We start from the raw sequence: 20987 nt of genomic DNA, 5'->3' as shown, positions 1-20987 counted from the left end.
ATAAAGACCTGTATAAATGCTGCGGTGGCCTGCTGGATTTACATTGTGATACAGGCACGAAGCAGACATGATGTAACACTTCCATCTACTGGTAGAAAAGCAAGTAAATTAAATGTCAATAGTTACTTTCCAAAAGGTTGTTTCCACATCAAAAAGCAGTTTGTTGAACATAAAGTACATTCTGTGTAAAAGGTTTGGGCTATTTTGCCTCCCTAGCATGTCGTCTTTTAGATTAGTGGAAAGAAAAAATACAAATGTAGGTGTTTATTGTCTTGGTAGATTTTTCCTAAATTCACCAAGAAATTGCATGAGAAAATGCATATGTGTTGATGTATCATTTATAACCTGATTTGTATCACATGTTTTCCCTCAACACATCAACCCAATTGTCCATACGCGAAATGACAAACGTACAGCTGCGTCCCGATATGATCTTCACGGCTCTTCACACCAAAATCAATGTGATCGCTTTGACTCTCAAATGACTTCCACCTAACGGCTCTCATGTGACAGGAAGTGGTTGATCAACACCCTCTGAAAAAACTTCTAAAGCTAAAGCCTTTTACGTAGCGTTTCATTAAATCTGTTGGATATATATACATAATACACACATTTCTAAATGTGTTGTTACCCCCCTACTTTATCCTTTATGTCTTAGCATGACATTTAAGAAAACTGACTTATGAAGCAAATAAAAAACAGCCGGGTGATTAATAAATAGGTTATTTCTTTTCTGCTTCATCAGTGTTAGAATTTATATGGTAATATTTTGCAGATAATCATCTTAGTTACTTTCTGAAAACTGCTTTTAGGAGATGCTAAGACTCCTGTTATGCTTTAACAAACAAGTTGCCATACTAAATTGCAGCCCCCAGGATCACATGCTGCCTTTAAATGCATTCATAGCGTGTAATGTGGCATGACGTTTTTGACATGCACACAATGAACTTCAAGGATCCTAAATGCAATGGAATAATAATGCAACATAATTGGTGTATCAATTCAAGAATTATTGCCTGGATAAATGCTCTTTTGAACACTGGGGAATATACTGTGTGTAAGATTTATACAGTAGGTCATTTTATATGATATAGTATACATAGATGTCAATCCAAACCTCAGGCACATTTAGTTGCATTTAATGCTCAAGTGTTTAGAACAAACAATAAAATCAGTGCCGGCATTCTTCTCTTCACATACTTCATCACAGACAGGTACACAGGTGTAAATGCATGCAAATTACATTCGACAAATCTTTTAAAAAACATTAAAGACTGAATTCCTTACACTTGAATTACAATTTACTTGGAATCATCAAACTGGCAACAGGATTTTGTGAAACACAAAATAATCATATCATCATAATTGAAAGTTAATAAACAGCCAAATCGAGTTATTCCCCTGCCCGAGACGGCTGATTTATGCGAGCTTCACTCATAAGAACCTGAATGTCAATACAGGATGTAATAAGCTCCAGGGAAACGTCTCGATGATACATTGAAACAAACAAATCCTCTATTTCAGCATCACACCTATAGAGATAAGATAGATATACTTGGCAGCTGCAAATCACACACTGAAACTAAACAGAGGCCGCTGCATTCAAACTGATCCGCAAAGCATTGAAGATACAGCACTGCTGCAGCAATGACATTAGCAATAAACAGTGAAGATGTCTCACCTTGAAGCAGGTGTTTGTTCTGTGGAGAAGCTGGCATCGAATTCAGAGGCACTGAGCAGAGTTATCGTATTAGTTCATCTCCAAACTTTCCCCCTTCAGCCTCCAGGCTTTTAATTTGGTTCTTGTCAGTTCAGTTCACACCCACTTCTCTGTGGCTCAGGGGTAGAGCAGAGTCGTCCTTCAATCAGAGGATTGAAGGTTTGATTCCCGGCTCCACTAGTCAACGTCTCCTTGGCCAAGAACCTATGGTTAGTTAGAGTCCTGATGGGCAGGTGGCATCTTGCATGGTCGCCCCTGCCATGAATGATGACACGTCATGTTAAAGAGCATTGAATGGAAGACAAGAAAATTGTCATACAAGTCCTTTTATTTCATTCTTTAATTCCATCGCTTTGTTAGGCTGCCATGTGTAATTTGCCCTACAAATCAAACGAGCTCCATGCTCATTACCCTGTGTGTGTGTGTGTGTGTGTGTGTGTGTGTGTGTGTGTGTGTGTGTGTGTGTGTGTGTGTGTGCGTGCGTGCGTGCGTGCATGTGTGTGTGTTTTCTCCAGTGCCACCCTGTGATGAGAAGAAGAAACGCAGGGAATGTGCTAATAACATTCACCATAGACAACAAACGCACGGTCAAATGAAAGCAAATGGAAGTTGTTGTCAGTAAAGTGCTGTCCCAGTCACACGGCTGGACAGCGTTCCTATTCCAGAGCGATGGAGTGACACATAGGAAATATACAACTGGCCACCAGCCAGCTGTTATGTACATCTTCTTCTAACCAGTGTAGCATAAAAGCTAGGTGGATGCTACACTGCTTACAAAAATGAGCTGAACAAAGCGGTCCGTCATCTGGCGCTAGCGATGTGATTTCCTATGCTGTGACTCAGTTGACTCAAAGTTTACGTCGACTTGCTAGAGCATTGAATTCCTAATTTGAATCAAATGTAAATGTCCATCCTACTCGTATTCTATTTCTATAGCATTCATCTTGTACTGTATGTCTGTACTGTATGGACAGAGTTTAGTCCTTAACATGCTTCAGATACCTAATCAGACCTATCATTCACTTATTAAAATACCTAACAGCAAGCCCAAATCATAATTATATGCTTCTGTCATAGATGAAGATCATCACCTGCATCATTCTCTCCATCACTATTAGAAGTTATATGGGTTGTAATAGTTCTGATCTCATTCCAAAGTCCCTTAAAAACTATCAATTAGCAACTTTCAGTACATACAGAACGCTATACTTTTGAAATGTGTATTCCACTTAGATGTAATAGTATATGTTTTATCTTTCCATTTATCACAGCTCACTTAGCAGCATGCCATTCATGCCATTTTCCAGCTGCTACAATAAAGGTAATAAAAGTCAGTAAAGCAGATGATACTGTCTCTTCTCTGTGTACAACTGTTGCATGTAACATAAGTTACTGAATAGAACAGATTATTGTCTGAAGACAGAAACCGCTTGACATAGCCTCAGTTGTGGCCGTGCATTTCCTACCTAGACCTACTGTCTAATATCAGATACATAAATATGCGCATGACGGAATGCTGTTCGGCGCATGTTGCGCATCCTGCAACAAGTAAGGTCTGCAGAGAGAACTATTGGTTCCACTGCAGACCCCTCACACCCCTCACACAAGCTGTTCCAACGCCTCCCCTCTGCCAGGCGCTACAGGGTACTGTACGCCAAAACCTCCAGACACAGGAACAGCTTCAATACACTGGCGGCACTCTGATGAACAATTAACCAGACTCCCTACATCTGCACTACTCTGACTACTGTTGTCTTTAAATGTCTTTTTTAAATGTATCTTGTTTATTGTATATAATATGTATATATGTACAATGAGAGCTACATGAAACCAGAGTCAAATTCCATGTATGTGTAAACACACATGGCCAATAAAGCTGATTCTGATATTTACAATATATTGTAACATGCTTAATATTCCAGTCTACTGCCACTCCTCTAGATATTCAACCTTGGTATAATTCCCCAAGTACAGGAGCTGCTTTGTGTAAAGCTTAAGATCCTGCATTGCTAGCCACATCTCTTGAATGCAGAAGATGTTACAACCCCCAAAATGCTTTTCAACCACAATTTAGCCAGAATTTATGCAGGAATGTCTCAGTTACATGTTATTAATTTTAGATATTAGACTGTGTTTCATATAGTTCTTCATTAAAGTGATTTAAGTGCCCCACATTTCAAGTGGTTTGTAGCACAGAATACATTATAACAAGTACCACGATGACGCATTCCTCCCAACGTCTTACAGACTAATATGGTAATGACATCCTAATGATACTCTAATGAGATTTTAATTATTCTGTTCCATTTTGTTTCAAAGGATGTGATGCATTTCGTGAGGCATGAAAAGTGACACTTGCCCCAATACGCATTTGTGCGTGCCTGCTCACGCAACGTCTGCCGACATGTTTCTTTTTTCGGAAACTAAATAGCAATGCAGTGCGATTATTAGCCTACATTTGCATATGTAATGCAGCGTCAGACACATACTGGTTCTGCGCCATTCCACTCCAGCTTTTCCTCTGGTGAATATAGAGTTCACACGTTCTCCTTTAGAAACTCTTTCTTAGCATCTCAATCTGAAAAGGTCAGCAAAGAAAAAAAGGTCACGAGTGATCGACCTGCCTCTACCCACGCCGGGAACAACACTGATGATGATGATATCACAGCTGACTGGTGACATTTTATTATGTGTAAGGTTGGGGGCAAGTGTTCCTCTGCAGCAGTGCATGTACGGTGGGTGTTGTGCATGAATGTTTGCCGGCGACAATTATAGGTGAACCGCTAAACTATGAGTCATGTTCCTGGGTATGAGCATACGCCTGGTTGACGAAACAGAACTGAAAGGTCTTCTGAGTCACATTTCTTCTTTAAACTACCAAGAAAATGCTTCACAGCGGTTCATCCCTCCCTCACTCAGAGTGCACTGCGGCCTCTGCATCACACGAGGGAGCTACTGCATCGTTTTCAGGAGTCCTCTGAGTAAGACGGAAAAACCATGTACGTATTCATGTAGGTGACAGTTGTTATTGTGATTCAGCTCCTCACCGCTGACGTGAGACCTCTCAGAGGCGTGCTGGATATTTCTCAGAGATGGATGGCCAGACAACACCAAATGAAAACCCTTTGGGTATTATGAATTTGATTTAGTGGCTTAATTCTCAAGACAGACTGAAAATGGGGGGTATAAAAACATCCATATTTAATTTTACACAGAGAGTGGTCTTTGGCTTCTATTTCCTTTTGCTTGGAAACATACATGAGGAAAACAATTATTGTTTGTATATCAAAGGGACGCTACAGCACTGATATTATTCATATGTAGTGGCAGAAGACGCAAAAAAAGCAAATGAGAAACGTCTTTGTCAAGTCAGTTTCGAGTTAATTGAACATGCCTGCTGTATAAAGATGACCAAATTAAAAAGCATATCATGTCATGTAAACCATGACTGTGAATTACTGAATAAGCAGGTCTCTACGGGGAGACTGCTGAGCTCGGTTATGTCCGGCCTTTACGGCAGTGGTTTATAGCTGTGTAACTAATGACTCAGATATGCTATTTACAAACGTAAATAGATGAGCTTTGCACCAGAATTTTTACAGTAATTAAATTATCAACCTCTCAAAAAGCTGACACATGCAGAGTTGTAAATTGTATAATATAACAATATGTATGCTATAAATTATACTTTAAGATAGATTACTTTTTAATGTTCTCCTGCAAATTGGCAGTGAAAGGAAATGCAGTTGCTGTTGAATATTTGTTCTGCCATTTGTTGTTATTGTGTAATTGCTCTTAAACAACTATTTAATCTCGCAAAGAGTTTTGGGTTTACTTGGCCACATACAGCGAAATCTGATATTTCTAGTGTTATTACCTCAACACAATGAAGATGAATAGGATATTGTCTCTGGTTGTTGTTTTTAACGGTTTTCTTTGACCATAGGTTCCTGTGCAGCTTGTTGTATCCTCCATCCTCCATCCCCCCGGAGGCACCAGTTCTGTCTGTCTACGACCCCGACTGCAGTACAACAACCCGACACTGGTGTGCGCACTGCAGCTTTCACTCAAACCTGGTAGTCAAGTCAGCCAGTGAGAGCCAGACATAAACAGGAAATAACACCAGTGGGCCTTCAAAATAAAATACATTAATGGAGGCGGAATTGGTAAAGTAATATATATTATGTTTGTACTGAAGGTTGTAATAAAAGAACTTGGACTTGTCAGAAAACACAAAATGGGATTTATTTCCACTAGGCCGAAGTGGTCGAATACACCTCATAAACACCGCAATTAATTAGGCTCAAGAAAATATGCCACAAAGATGAGCAAAGTCTTCATTGGTAGTGTTTACAATATGAAATCAACCAAAAATAATACAATCACTAATATCCTCACAGCTGCCGCAGTCAACTTCATAACTAACCAAAGAGGAGCGTGAACCGTCAGGAGCAGACACGTTGCCGTGTAAATTGCCGAGCGACCGCTCAGCCCATTAATGTGAAGTTACGACCGGATATGAAATGTCCACCCTCTCTGTTCTGCATTGACACCAGCCATCCTACAGATCCCCACAGAGCAGACTCGACTGCTGTATTCACAGATCCCAGCTCTCCCAGTTCCTGTTTCCGCCGCAGCGTTTCTACACAATTTAGTGGAGCAACAACTCTCGGCTGCCGCTGCGTCAGAGCCCGTCTCCGCAGCCCCCCGGTCGGATGCCGCTGGAAGCCGGTGTATCACGTCACGGTAGGTGATAGCCACCACACTTGCATAGCGGAAATGTAGGAGCTACCGATGCTCGGCTCATAGACTCCCTCTCTCCCGCTACATCCCGGCCTGTTGACTGCGTCGCCGCTGAGATCCCGGCGACCACACAGCGGTCACGGTGGGAAGGGGCTCTTAGTCCCGTTACATGAGCGCCGGTACTCGGATGCTTTTCAGCTGGACATGCCTCCTCGAGCGCGTTGCGTTCAAACCCAACCGCCCCGCGTCCTTCTTTGTTGCGTTTGGGGAAAAGCCGAAGTGGGGCATTTTCAAAACAATTTGCAGTGTATCCGCGTAGTGACCCCCAGTCGGCTGGCCCGAGACGCCTCCCCAGACCACGGCGTCACCCTGACCGGGGCAGTGGGTGCTACTGCCATGAGAGGCGCGAGGCATCAACAGTGCTACAAGCCTGTAGCATGCAAGCTAGCTATCTGTCTGCTCGCGTTTTGTGTGCTTTTATTCTGTGAATCGTGGGAATATGAGTCCTCACAGTGAAATTGCATTCTAACGTCCAGCCTCGCACACATCGCGTGAAAATAAAGACACATGACACGGGGAGGTGTGTGTGTGTGTGTGTGTGTGTGTGTGTGTGTGTGTGTGTGTGTGTGTGTGTGTGTGTGTGTGTGTGTGTGTGTGTGTGTGTGTGCGCGCGTGTGTGTGTGTGTCCGTCCACCAGTGTGTGTGTGTGTGTGTGTGTGTCCGTCCACCAGTGTGTGTGTGTGGCGAGCAGACAAAGCAGCCGCCTGTGTTTCAGCCACGGTGCGCTGCTGCTGCCGGTATCGGGGACCCGCTTTGTATTAGTCATCACAGCCAGGCGTGCGTTTGTTTTCAGTATCTGGAGGTGTGGTTCATGTATAATGAGGCCTTTTGATATGTGATTATGACTTAACATAATCATATGCATATGAATGTTATTTTAAAAAACTGGGCTAAGTTCAGTCCAATCTTTTTTCTTCTTCTTCTCACCACAGCAGGAGAGTCTGATGAAGAAGGCAGTGTGATACCTGCTGCCCATCATTCCCTCCTCACCGCTCACACACTTTACGCAGCGGATTATGATGGTGATGATGATGATGATGGTGATGTAGATGACAGCATGAAGGCAGACAGTGCATGTGGTTCAGTGTAGCTCATTTCAAAGGGTTTGGCATCAGTGCTGGTGAGGCTAGAGGTTCAAATCCAAGCAATCCCCCATCTCACACACACACGCATGCACACACACACAAACATGGAAGATGTATGTCTGCCTAGTAATGTCGAAGTACCGCATATGCCTTGGGATATATGTACAACTCGCACAGCAAATCCTCAGTGTATAGGGATGCTATTATCATGATCTCCACAACTGAAGTTAAAAGCATTCCAAGGAGCAGTATGCCGTGCTGCTCTTTATTCGATATGACAGATTTAATGGGAAATAAGTGCAATGTCTCTTTTTGTGTTCACATGAAAATCAATTTTTGATATGGCTGACGTAAGGCTTTTTTTTTTTCATCCTTAACTCTCAAACTTCCAATCATCTAATGTCTGTCTGTGATATAACAAGGCCTGTTTCAACTCTATGTTTACTTATTTCCATTACAGCATATTGTCTGTTGTATAGTGCCACAATTCATTTTCTGATCTTTTGATCTTTTTGCAGCCAATATCCATTGTGTTCTTGTTTGAATTGTAGTTGCCAACAAGGGGAATATATATATATATATATATATATATATATATATATATATATATATATATATATATATATATATATATATATATATATATATATATATATATATATATATATACACATACATATTACATTACAGAGGAATGTGCTGCTTCAGATAGACTCCTGTTTACATTTTAAGTGTTTTAAACTGTCAGGCCAATTAATTTATATAAAGCAAAGTGACTCATGCTTTGGCAGCAATTTGCTTTGATCTGGGCTTTGCCATTTTGGGAATGAATAGGCATAGCCATGGGTGGACCCATTTATATCAGGCGACTGCAAATAATTGCATTAAAGCTGTTCATTCCGGGCTGTGTAATTTTGATGAAGCACTTGAATGAAATAGTAGCGATAACGCTCAAACTATCCATCGAAATTTACTTGGCAGGTTTGAAGTGTTATTTTTTTGTTTTTTTTTGTTGCAGAAAGCCTCCCAGATTGTGTTGTTTCTGCTTGTTGAGCTGATTGCATTGGACAAACGTTGCACCCGCTATCACGTGCCTTGTAACACATGATGCTGCATCTATAAAACAGGAGAATGTGCTTTCTCGAGAGGTAGCCCTCACCCTGCCTCACTTCAACTATTTTCTCTCTTTCCCCTTGTCTGCGTTTGCATTTTTTCCACCTTCCATGTCTCATGCCACTGTGTCTTCATTTTTGACTAATGAGTTCATTAAACATATTAGTGTTGCTCTGCCAGACAGGTTAGATGCGGTGCGGTGAGCAAAAATGGGTGGCGACAAATTTCATAGTTTTATCTGTATTTAACACCGTGCACATTTGTCACATAGCGAGCTCCATTTCTCTGTTTGGTTTAGCGCAGCAAGCCGCTGCCAAGCAGACTTTTATTTGAATTAGCAGTTGGAATTGTTTTTCATTTCAATTCTCTCTGCGGTACCAGCCTGTCACCTGCACAGCAAGTGCCTCTGTTTGCATGAAAAGCCATTCTAATTTCAAGCATCACAGTGTTTTGGCTCACTGTACAGTGTGTGTGGATGTGTGTGTGTGTGTGGCTTGATATTGGCGTCAGTGTGCTGTTCAAACTTCCCCTTTTTGCACCCTGTTGTCCCTGTTTAAAAAAAAAATAAAAATTAATGTCAGGTGGATGCGAAGATGAGGCTGAATAGAGCTATGGAGGAAACAAACAAAACATTTTGAAGACATGTTCCCAGTTTGGGGGCTTCATGCTTACAAACACAAATAACTTTAAAGTATAGAGGCTCTGCAAGACACGACAATGCTTGTAGCGAGCGGCAGTAAGTAACAATGCTACCAAAAGAGGAAGGCTCATCTGCAAGCATTGTTTTGTTGGAATTGTTAATCTCTGTGCCGGGTAATTCTGCTCCCCTATCACAGACAATGTACTGTAAATAGAGCAGAAGCCATTGAAAGGAAGCTTTTTGCCTTTGGTTTATCTGCTTTGAGAAAGGGAAAGACTTACATTTGTACATATGGATACATGGAAACACTCATTTCTAAGTCTTAATATTAAACACTTGGTCTGCCAGCGCAAGAAAGATAAAAAACTTAGCTGGTTCATCCATATGGTTCAGTGAACAATGTCCAGTGTGGGGATTTGGCTGGCAATTTCCATCTCATCTACCCTTTTTAGGTTTTTGCAGTAACCAGTAAAGCGATGAAAACATAATCATTAACCTCATTAACGTTATGCATCAGCGTATAGTGGCTGTAGAGCTTACTAACTGCATGCCACATGCAGAAACCAACCTGTAAACTCTTAGTTTGTTGCAGAATGCATCCTCTCTGCGAGGCATAATCTAGAGGGAAAACACATTTCTGCTATCAGTCTTCTCCTGCTCTCATCCTAACTGAGGGCCAATATTCCTGTATTTTATGACCGAGTGTCTGTCTAGTGATCACACAAGCCAATCACAGGGCGAGTGTGGGGCAGGTTTCCATGGAGAAAAATGAGCCGGACGGTGAGGCCGCCGAGGCTCAGCTTGAGCAGTCTAGCCTGATCCAGACTGATAGCGTTCTCCGGCAGCAGAAAAAGAAAAGGCCCCAGCAGGCCTGCCCTGCTGTCTGCCTCTCTAAATGTCTGACTGCTTGTCTACCTGTCTAACTCAGCTGAATGTGTGAAGACAGAGTGGAAGAAAGGGTTCTTTCTGATTAGAAATGCATTCAGACAGGCACAATAGGACCGTGGCCCAATAGCCATGTGGCATCAGATTGGATTTGTGTAGGGACTGGATCTAGATCACACACTGCCTTAGCCACAGCTGTCTTGGGTGTGTTTTCAGGGTTTGTGACCGTGCATTGGGTTTGGGTTGAAGGGGTAGACCCGACAGAGATCCTGACCTGGACCCTTAAAGAGCGCGCTGCCCCAGCTCTGTTTAGCCCGGCAGGAAGGCTGCCCAGCCTGCAGCGCACTCACATCAGAAACGATATGTGTTTGTGCGTGTGCGCAATTATGTGTGCTCGCTTTTGCTGTATCTCGGGGAGTTATTGCTGCGGCAGCCTGAGCTGGGAAGTGGGTCTTACGACATTTCTTCTTGGCTCATTGGAGCCGTCCAGAAATAGGCATGTACCCATCCACATGCAGCGCTAAAATTCTCTTCTTCCTCTTTTTTTTAAATTTTTTTTTACTCATTTTTAGTTGGAATTACTTAACTGCCCCTTAATGCACAGCTGCCTGTGTGCCTTTGCATTTATGTATGTGTCTGTGTGTGTATACATCTATACATGCATAGAATATGCCAGAAAGATGCATAAAAAATACACAGATGTGTATTTGTTATATTTTGTTAATGTATCTCTTTGACAGCTCAGCACCAGAAGAATGCTGTGAAGTTTGTGCCGCCTCCTGTGCATGATGAACCATATTCACATGGGTATGACCCACTGAGAATTTTTAGCGCATCAGAAGTTGCTGAGGGACTCACTGTGGGACACAAACAGCCCCCTTCTTCCTGCCAACCACCCACCCACCTACTGAAAAAACATCCCCTGATGCTTAGTGCCTATGGCCCATCAAACAGCCTTGTCAGCCCCTCTGAGTCCCCAGCTCACGCCAGGATGAGAGCAGTCATGGAGGGCCGGAGGGATTCAGGGATGCTGCTAAAAATTCTCAGCCGCACTGTCTGTGTCATCTGCGCCCCACCGTGTCAAGTCTAAAACAGGATCTGAATCTACTTTGGCCTATAAAGGGCTCTTTCTAGCATGGGAACCTCCTGGAACCCACACTAGCGGCATCTACAAATGGAAGGGACAGAGATTTGGAGTGCAGAAGAGGCAGATGGGTACGGAGGGCAAATTAGGAATGAAGAGAGAGGTAGTAATTGGGACAGCTGCGCAGCTCGAGGCGTAAGCAGTCAGATCACCCACCTCACTTCCACCCCTCCACCCTCCACTCTCCCTACCCCTGAAACATAGAAAAGATTGCCAGAGAGCCAGATGCTGGCCATTAGGATCACAGTGACAATAGCCCAAATTCATTCTGCAGCCAGAACACAGAATGCACAAGCCCACAAAGACACACACATGGGGATAGAAGAGAACACGACTCTGAGCTCATCTGACAGAATGGGTGCAGAGCCCACACTTGGGTAGGAAGGTTGTGTGACAGGCTCGTCTTTGCAATGTGGATTGTGGATATTATTCTGTTTTCAACAGGAAGCCCAAATTCCCAGCAGCCACCTCTACCCACACAGACTAGGACTATTGAATGACCTCCATTTATCCACTGGTATCTGATACAGTGCTGGCCAGTATTGGGTGGCCTGTATGTGACCTCCACACAGTTCCATAGAGGGTTCAACCCCAGGCCCTTGGAAAGTGGGACCAGGACCAAGGTGAAAGGCCTGTATTATCTTTCTTACAGGCGGGGGGGTTGTTATGTCACTAGTGCCAGTCTGGCTTCTCGGAGGGTTTGTTCGCCATGGAAGTTTTGCTGTTCCGCTATTGATCCCTAAAGGATAAATGAATGTCTGTGACCTCTATTGCCAGTCAGAACGTAAGGTCAGCTCCTCATAGCTGAAGGGGATTCAAGGTTTCTCAGCCCACTAAGCCCCCCCCCCTCCCTCAACGGCTGTGCCATTTTCAGCAGAGGTGAGGTGGTTAAAGTGCATGTCCGTCTCCCGAGCTATCAATGAGTTCACTGTGAGCTTGTGTGGCATGTGCAGTGTGTGTTACCTATGGTTGGCGGTGTACGGCGGCGGCTGAGAGGATTGTAAAGGATCGTAGAGGATTGGCCTGATTGGATTTCTGTTGCAGGAGTCCTGTCACCTGGCTCAGCATGGCGCTCTGGAAGACAGCAGGGTAGCAATCAGGCAGCAGTCACATTGTGAATATACGGCAAACACCTGCATTCAGGCAATGCAAATATAAACTTTCACTTTACAGAATATGAAGATTCACTTCCTGATTGTCAAACCAATTTTATTCATCTACCCCAATATCATGAATCAGAAATTGACCTCAAGGGGTAACACCCTCTATCCTCCTCGGCCTGCGATTTGGATAATCGCCGAAAAAAGCTTTAACAGGGGAAAAAAAAGGAACAGAAAAGAGAAACTACATCACGGGCAATCGGAATAACAAAATTGCAGATAAAACGAAAACGCAAACGAAAAACACATTTCTCTGGAGATTTTTTTGCCAGGTGCTACCAACGGACAGAGTCTGATGTAACCACTCCGCGAGTATGGAGACCTGTAAAGAGAACAGACACTCAAGAGGCAAAGCTGAAACACCATTCACAGGAGGAAGGAAACACACACAGCGAGTGGGAGACGGGCAGCATTCTCGGGGGCAAGACGAACATGCACCTTAAGTGCAGAACAGCAGAGTGTTAGTTGGTATATTCATTGAGACTGACCTGCTGGAAGGATAGTGGTAGCCGGTATAAGGCCTGAAGTCATCAAACAATAAACAACAAAATGAAAGTTACGGCAAATGTATTTAAAGGCCTGAACAGAGTTAGTCTGTCTGATGTGAGCGATGAGGGCATTCCAGAGAAAGAGATGTGATCGGGAAAGGCCCTGTAGGCTGCTGACTTCTATGTAACTCTGGGCGCAGACAGGAGCCCTGTGTTCTGAGAGCAGGGTGCAATGTACGGTTTTAGGACATCAGACCAGTGCGGAGGGGCATGCTCATTCACTTTAAATGATGATGATCAATGAATAGACTGGCAGGAATCCGTTGTTAACCAGGCCGTTATGCTAATTGCTCCACCAAGTAGTCTCAAAAGAGCAAAATGCAAAGCAGCAACAAGACATTTTGTGTCCTGGTGAAAGAACACTTTGCTCTTGACTTAAAAAAAGAAGAAGAAAGCTCTGATATGCTTACTATATACGGTATGTATCCCTACATACAGGTATATAATACACAGTTAAATACAGCCGGTCTATTGACTCTGGCGGTCCTTTTCTCCGCAGGTTGTTGAAAAGAGCTCTGGGAAATATAGGAAATCACTAACTGAAGCCAAATTAGAGAGGGAAGGCTGAAAGAAACTGGGTACAACAAAATTGTAAACAATCACAGAACAACTTCTGGAATGCATTGTTCATCGCTTATTGAAGATTTTCTACCGTGCGAGTATCTGCAGGTGGATTATTCTTTTGAGTTCTTTTCTCACAACTCTCCTTTGTGGCTGAGGTGGATTTAATTGGGGACATCAGCAAAGGATCACAGTTTTGTTTTACAAAAGACTACGATTTGAATCGGATAACTGTGAATGGTAGGTTCAATATGTTTTTTTGTAAACTGCTATTGGCTCTGAGTCAGACACGTTCAATCATTGCGGTGTGGAGCAAAGAGTACCACAGGGAGCTTTTTTAAAGAATATATGTAAGAATATATTACATGATACATGGGACAACATGATTCATTCAGGAGCCTCCCCTTTGGATGACTGTGGGAATAACTTGTATAAGGAACCATGGGTAATAAGGAGTCCTGTGTGCCAGAAAAGTGTCATTCCCAATGTTTCAGTCATTGATTGAGTTATACAATTATTGTATTATTCTCGTGTTGCAGGCTTTATATCTATCTATCTATCTATCTATCTATCTATCTATCTATCTATCTATCTATCTATCTATCTATCTATCTATCTATCTATCTATATATATATATATATATATATCTATATATATATATATAGATATAGATATAGATATATCCTGTGTTGTATCAGAGTGCAGCGTGGATGTCTGCAGCACAACATGAACATGTGTCTACAGGGTATAATCTCAGTATAGTGGCTGATACAGGGAAGGGTTAAGTCTTCCCTAGTGTCTCTGAAGCATCATTTCAGACATGGTGCATCTAAAGTTTAGCTGGTTGCATGTGGGGCGGAGTGTGATTTTACCAGCATGAGCCTGAGCCTCAAGATTTTCAAGAATCTGTCTCTGGGGCAGGACGATAGTGTCGTCTTATATCAATTTGGGATTTGGGAGGTACAGTTGCTGCTTCTCTTTGATGCGTTTTGAGGCCCAAAACGTCCACAGAAAGGGGGAAAAGAACAAAATTCTTTCTAGTAACATGTGTTTACTTTCACCCCTCTTTTCCGGTCTGTCTCTGTCCTTATTCTGGTTCACCATGGCTGTTGCTTCATTTATTTTCAACTTGGGTCGTTGACGAGGTCATTGTATTGAAAACACATTGCAACTGTAACGTCTTGCTCTGCTAGTTTGGCTAGACTGAACCCCGCAGGACCTCTTTTCCTAACCCAAGATGTTTGCTTAGCTTCCAGTTAGCTTCAAAGGCTAGCTTTGCGTCCTCACATTATCACGGAAATTTGGGTTCATCAGTATTTCATTCCATCAAAATCCAAAGTACATCAAGTTCTCACCACCAACTTGTTGTGTACCGACTTCAAACGATGTCGCTTTAGGCAACTGGCTATTGCTAGTTTGGGATTTGACAGTTTACACTTGCATAATGCCATTTTGAAGGTGAAGGTAAATTATAACGTCTTCATGATGTGTTCAATGTAATCTTGTAAAATGTTTGTTTATGAGAAACTTGAATAAATCAGGTGGTTTGAAGATGTTTTCATAACAACATGCATAGATATTTAAAGGGAATTATGACCGTTTTTAATTACCTCTAAAACAAATTACAATACAGCATTAAAACTTAAAAAAAACATTAAAAGATTTGTTTTAATCCATAAAAATACAATCTTTTTTTCCTTATCAATTTAATTGGGTTTTTATGAGGGGACAAAACACTATAAATTAGTATAACAAAAGATAAAAAAAAAAGGATTTTTAATGGTTTACACTGACTTCAGAGCAGTAGAAATACTTTTTTAGGACTGTTGGGGGGGAGGGGGGAGGAGACTGGAGCTGCTTAACCAACAATATGGATCAGTATTGATCAACAATAAGTAAGATATATTTACTTCCTATTTTCTTTTGTGCTGATCCAATCAGTGATACCATCCAAACCGTGAGTTTTAGCACCACTAATAGACCATTGCACATCTTATACTAAGTCGGTTGCTCTGAGTGTCTGATGTTGATGCCGGCAGGTTCACATTGTAGTCAATTGAAAGCCTGGCGCAGCGCATGCAGACGCTGAAGGAGGCCTCAGTGCGTCGGCATCCGACACCGCGGTGAGATGACCAAGTGTCTATATATGACAAGTTGGGAGTGAGCCCAGTTCTTCCAGTATCAAATCCACTTATCATATCTTGAATCCTCCCAAATGCCTCATCATGCGCAATGAACTAAAACGTGTAAAAACTAACAGGAGACATAAATGGTTCAATAAAAGATTCATTAGCAGGATCAAAAATGGAACCGGTTATTGGACCCCATCCCCAATCAGCACTTTTCTACAATGCAACCTGCTGCGTTGACTCCCCTCAGTCCTCCTTCAGCATTTGTGAGAGTGGCAGCACATCGAGCACCTATGGCAAAGCCCTGGGCAAATCAGCGTGAGACCATTTGCATTTGACATGGCTGTCATGTAGCCCCAGGAGTGTTGCATCAAAAGGTGTTCCCACCCATTCCCTCCTCTTTTTTTAATGTTATCCCGGTACCATCGCTTCTTTAAAACCCACTGCTCTTTACTGTCAGTGCCTTCAATGCATAGGCGACTTTAAAGGCCCCACTTGGCAGACCCATTCCTCAGTTTGAGTTGTGGTCTGGGAGATTATTAACAGTGCCAGTTAGATATAAGAGCCCCTAATAGGACTCAATGAGATGACACAGCAGTCCAAGGCTTATTATGCTGTTGGAGATGTGGGACAGAGGAAAGGAGGGAGAGAGCAAGTGACTGACCACATGCCAAAAAATCATGGAGCAGCGGGACAGTGTGACACAAGACTGGATAGACGGCACGTCTGAAGCCGGAACCAATGGGATGTACACTATCCGTCTGTCTGTCTGTGACCCAGAGCCAGTTTTGACGAGGATGGATGAGACGCTCGTGTGATGCCAGCCACACTACCAGATTTTCAAATATGCATCTGTAAAGTGTGACAAGCCGCTCCAGAGACCGAAAACAGCCTCTCCTAGTCTGGTGTTTACTTTCTTTGATCTTGTGACAACAGCAAAGAATTGAAGTTGGCACATCAACTCGGCGCGGAGCTTTAAACGCCCGACAAGGGCTTTGCCTCCTGACTTTGATTTATAGAGTAAATGAAGGATTATTGGAGATGAATGCAGTGTTATGGTTGTCCTCCAACTCTTGATGTTCAAACAAAAACTAAAACAGTGCAACCACCTGAACTGCTGTGCTGTCACATTTCGAGGATGAATGAGGAAAAACCACAACCCTGTACGGCATACTCACCCTTCATCGTTACACATGCACAGTATAGAGAACATATTATTTAGTGCCATAATAGCACCCTGCGGTTGTCGCAGAATAACGTCTCTATTTGAGAGCTAATTACATGCACTTGTACTTGCACTTGTCCCAGTGAGTGGGGACGTCTTTACAGCATGGAGTGGGTCAAGACTGGCCAAGGTCACGCTGTGGGGCGCAGGCCTCATCTGTCAGCTTACCCTTCTGTTTGAAAACTGACCCATCCACTCGGTTGGAATAACAAAACGCCTTTGGCACACTTTTTCTCTTTTTAGTTCACCGCCGCTCCGTTGGCCTCACTCGGTTTCTGCTCTCCTCTGGCAATCGGCGCCCTAATTGAGGCACTCTTGAGCCATGTTTATCACCGTGGCAACGTTGCCCTGCTGATGATCATTGTCTTGTGGATTAGTCTAACAACAGAGGAGAGGCTTTGCTTTAATTCCACTAACACTGGACCAAGCTCCTTTGTGTCGGCTTGCCCGCCGGGCTTGTCTTAACTGGGATTAGAAGCAATAGCTGCGAGCGCCCACCAGGCCTCCACATGGCGCTCCCAGCGCCCCGACCTTCCTACTTGAGTGAACCCTCTTTGTGTCCTTGGATGTCTCTTCCAAGCACATCCAGAAAATCACGATTTTCACCGTACTAATGTATCGCAGACCCTGACCCTGAATGCTAAACTTCATCACTTTGTTAAGTGAAACTTAACTTTAAAAGAGTAGTTCACCATTTAACAATGTCAGTTTCCCCGTGGGTGCCATCTGGTTTCTCTCTTACAAAGCTAAAGTTAACAAAACTATGCTCTTATAACTAAAGAAAGCACATTTTTAACTTGTACAGCATGCTCTATTGTTAATAGTTTTACTATTCTACAATGGTATTATCTTGTGGCCTTTACTCAAATCTAAAGTTGCAGGAAACCTCTGTCCCTTCTGAAGTACATTTCATATTTACGTAGCATCATTCTAAAACCTACGAAGTGCCTTTCATGGAAGGTTCTATAGTTAGAAGAATGAAACATGTACTTCATGATGCTTCAAATAGTGCTGTCAGAGAGAGGGACCTTGTAAAAAGTCATTTTTGTGGAGAAACATGAATAACTACAGTTGTTTTGAAAGAAGTGATTTCACAGCAACATAGTAGAGAGTGAATTATGATTATGTATTACTTCCTTTAACAACATTGCACTGACATGCAGACCTGCCCGGCTGGTTTAATGAGAAGCGAGTCTCAGTGCAGCATGAGGGGCCTGGCGGGTGGCAGAAGCGTGCCATGCTGTCCTTCCTAATCTGTCCGGTGCGGCGCAGTGTGGGCTCCATGAGAAACCCGGTGGAGCTGTTTCTCCTGACAGAGGGGAGACAGAGTGGGACGGAGGTGTGGAGGGGTGGAGGAGAGGCGGGGAGTCGCTGACCCTGTAAACACCTAGGCTTAAGAGGAATAATAAAAAGGGGTCTTGGCAGTGCTTCCCTAACATGCCTGGTAATTTACAGATGCTCGGCAAACAAATGTCAGTTATGTGTGGGTGGGCAAATGTAGTGTGGTGTGCGAGGGAGAGCGGGAGAGAAAGATGCACACATCAACAATCTCTATGAAGGATTCCTGTGATAAAGCATCTTGGCTTCTCTAGCAAACAAGTGGTGAGGCGTGCAAAAGGAATTTCAGACTCTCTCAAAAAGATGACCACACAAATGAATGGGCGCGCCGTTAAAAAGATTAGCAGTCTTGTGGCTCTTGCCACACACACACACACACACACACACACACACACACACACACACACACACACACACTTCTTTGTCAAGTTGATTTATCTGGTGGGATGGTGGTTTCACACTTTTCCTCGTGGCTGACACTATCTAAGTATGTTTTGCTTTGCCGGGCTTCTTTCCAGGCTAATTTGCTGTGTTTAAGGCCACCAACCCACCAGCCTGTAGCGTTTAATTCAGTTTAACTTTGCGGTGTCAGAACTTGGCAAGGCCATGGCAGCATAACATAGCCAGTAGCTCCGGATAGCATTTCACTTATTTAATCCGAGCGACTGTTGGGGACGCGTGTGATCATTCCTGTGACCCACGTTTGGATCCAAAAACAATGTGATGGGATCCAAATAACCACCGACACTGTGGGCGACTTGTGTTCGCCTCCAGTGTAGCGCTGTGTTACATGCGGGCGAGTGGTAGCGGGGGGGGGGGAGGAGAGGGCAAGTGGTGTGAGGCAGGCTGCTGGAGCAGGTGACATCTGTGACCCAGCACAACAGCAGTGGATGCCGGACACATGCTCCTTCCTCAAAGGCTACTGGCACCCTTTCTGCCTCGTTGGGCTCATGCCCACACGCATGCCCTGAAAACGCACACACACATTGCAAGTACTACATCTGAATGAATCCACTGTACATTAAGTTATCTTGTAACGAACATGACTCGACATACCTTAAGGGTATAAAGGCTATAAAAACCATTTCCACTGACGAAGCCTTTTTGTCTATTACAGTGACTGGAGAGATTTCTCTCCCTCTTCATTTGAGACAGTTGACCTACACTCCACACGCTGCTAACAGCTACTCTTTGACTGACTGCAATGTCAGACTGCCAAACATCAGGATCATCGGCTTACAGAAAATGACCCCCCGATATGTGCAGCTAGGAGCTGATACGAGGTCAGTTTTTCTATTTCACAGAGAGCTTGGAAAAACCCTCTTCAGGCATCGCTGCTGCTCTGTGCTCTTTACTGATTTAACAACACACACATACAAAACATGCCCACACAAACACACTATACATTCATGCATGCCTAAATTGCTACTTCCCCCAGCGTCACAAAATGGCAAATCAGATGAGTGATTGTGCTCACAGAGTTATTAACCCATTATATTTAGCAGGCCATTATTAAACCACTAATTGAAGCAAACGCCTCATTTTCCTCCATTGAGTCTCATTCTCCCCTCACTTAGCTGAAGACCGTTGTATACAGTAAAGCACATAAATACTCCACATATTTCTCTCCCCATTCCCATACCGTAGGATTGTCCAGTACACTGTTTTCAGATATTCCTTACAAATATCACAATCTTGCAATAAGTCAAAAGGCGTCATTGTTTCACGTTCTGTTAATGGACGTGAGTGAACACAGTGTTACATTAGCTCTCCCCCTCCACGTCGCCCATCCCGACTCCTCCCTTGTCCCAGGAGGGAGTGCGTTTCTCCTCCTGCTTTTTTTTTCTTTCTCTCGCTGCATTCAGATAAAGCAGCCTCTCCCTCTGATGTCTCTTATCGCTTCTCATCTCCTGCAGTAAAGGCGGCCCCCGTTTGTTTTATGCTTCCTGCCAGTTTTTTCCTCTTTCCATTCGGTTTTTCTCTCGCCCCTCTTAGGTGACGCCCAGCTTCTCGTCCCAGTACTGCGCGCAATGGATCAACATTGTCAGAATGACATAATGCTGCCCTTACCTGCTTCTTGACCCCCCCTGTTTATCAAAGTCTACCATATATTGTAGCTATACACCCCCCCCATTCTGTGAGGGGTATAGATTTGTTGCTCCATATCTCTGGCAGTGCAGTGCTCCCGCTCGCTTACTGCCGTTGACAGAGTGTGTGTCCAATGCGGGCTCCGCTTGGCTGCATCGGGGTAATGCTGCCGGCCAGCTCGGATCCAGCAAACAAACAACATATATTGTATTCCAGGCAATGAGAGTGGTTTTATAGCCAAGGGGCCTCGCTGTGTATTTGTTTGTATGCATACTTGTGTGTTTTTGTACAATTGTGTTAGTGTGCGCGTTGACCTACAATGTAGGCAGCACTGCGAGAGGCGACAGACCCAGACTGTGTGAGACCTGCTCTAACCGGGCCGAAGGCATTGGTGTTATAACAGCAAAGTCAAACTTGCCAGAAGAAGCAGGCCAACACGGAGACGCTTACTGCAACTCCGCGTTGTTTGTGTATGCTAAAAAATTGCAGGGATGAGGAGGGAACCACGACCAGGAAATGAAGCAGAAATAGTGACATGATTAGTTGA

At 43.5% G+C, this 20987-nt stretch overlaps 1 protein-coding gene across 2 annotated transcripts in view; it reads left to right on the top strand.

Moving 5' to 3' along the window:
- The first annotated feature begins 6271 nt into the window (after positions 1–6271).
- The window catches only part of fut8b (fucosyltransferase 8b (alpha (1,6) fucosyltransferase)), a 78183-nt gene continuing 63467 nt past the window's right edge, over positions 6272–20987 (top strand). Inside the window, exons 1-2 of one of the 2 annotated variants that reach the window (XM_068577409.1) lie at positions 6272–6466; positions 19470–19635. The gene's annotated coding sequence lies outside the window, so the exon portion shown is untranslated. The remainder of the gene's footprint in view (positions 6467–19469; positions 19636–20987) is intronic. The other variant, XM_068577408.1, reaches the window with a different exon arrangement.

The sequence above is a fragment of the Clinocottus analis genome, unplaced genomic scaffold, assembly GCF_023055335.1.
Source record: "Clinocottus analis isolate CAN_PGR_092001 unplaced genomic scaffold, fCliAna1.0.p SCAF_15, whole genome shotgun sequence".
In the NCBI taxonomy this organism is placed as follows: Eukaryota; Metazoa; Chordata; class Actinopteri; order Perciformes; family Cottidae; genus Clinocottus; species Clinocottus analis.
The sequence above is the reverse complement of the archived record's forward strand: the minus strand, read 5'-3'. Positions and strand labels throughout refer to the sequence as shown.